The sequence below is a fragment of the Asparagus officinalis genome, chromosome 1, assembly GCF_001876935.1.
Source record: "Asparagus officinalis chromosome 1, Aspof.V1, whole genome shotgun sequence".
NCBI lineage: Eukaryota > Viridiplantae > Streptophyta > Magnoliopsida > Asparagales > Asparagaceae > Asparagus > Asparagus officinalis.
In genome coordinates, this window is record NC_033794.1 from 130873022 (window position 1) to 130874326 (window position 1305).

The window sequence follows — 1305 nt, forward strand, 5'->3', positions numbered from 1 at the left end:
CGTGGCCCAGCCGCCGCCGGTGTTTTCCCGCCAGAAATCGGCGGAATCTAGGGTTTTCCCCGCCAAATCCGCCATTGGGAAGGTGTGGGGGGGGAGAGATCGAGAGCAGATGAGTTTTATTTCTCGGAGGAGAAACCAAGTACATGTGGCCAATTATTATCTCATTAAATTATTTTTCTAATAATTAAAATTAGAGGCAGGATCTACTGTTTTGCTTCGAACAGCGGATGGGATTAGAGATGTAATATTGGCCGTTTGTTTATTGTTTCGGTGTTTGGTGCTTGAAGTGTACAGCGGATCACAGAAACATGCGAAACGTGCGGATGTAATAGGCACACTTGTCAAGTGAAAACCATGAGAGTTTCCGCATCTTAAAGCGTGTGGAGAGCTGGTCCTTGCTCGTGGAGTTTAGGGTGTCCTTCGCAAAACACCCTATCTCAAACAAGTTCAATTTTGGACCAAGAAAAGGGTGATCCCGAAACACTTTCTTAGATTCAAAATAGAACCGGTTTCGTGATCAAATTTTGGTGTATAAAGAGCAAGACCGGTTCCGGCCATGTTCTTCGCCAAATAAGAAACCATTCAAAACTATGTCAGGTTTGGTCCTGACCCAGTTTTAAGTAATTGCCAAACACTCTCTTAGATTGAGCTCGCGAGTGCCCACTTTCTTAAAGAGTTGAAGCCTGGGAGTGGGGGGTGGGATGCTTAGTTTGATTTTGACTAAAGTAGTTCCTTTTTAATGATTAATCGTTTATGTATCAACCTTTTAGCATCAACAAGAGGTTGTTTTCGTGATTTCGATCAGCCTGTGGCATGTAAATGTCATGTTTTTTCAAAAAACAAACAAATGAAATTGTGCACGTACACACCATCTAGCTAGTAAGATTCAAACAACAGTACTTTCACGAATTTACAACAATGTTTGATGTTAATGATGCTAGGAAGCAGAGGCTTTATAAAATGCCATTCTCTAGTCACACATAACTACATAAGCAAGTGCCTACGATGATTAAAGAAAACGAGCTTACAAATATGATATGGGCTCACACAAGCTTTTTTATTTTTTTATTTTATAAAGAGCCTTGTGTGTATGCTTCTATGTTTGGTATCCACACGCCTAGTTTGGTTGGCTAAAAAAACAAGGAAATCAAAGAAAATGAAACATGTTTCTTTATAATAGGTTATTTTATTGTGTTTGGTTTACTTTTTAAAAGTAAGAAAGTAGATGAGTTGTCACCGTATTATTGGATGATGCGGGTGGTTTTTTAAGAAACAAATTTCATAACTTAGGTTGTTTGGTTGGCT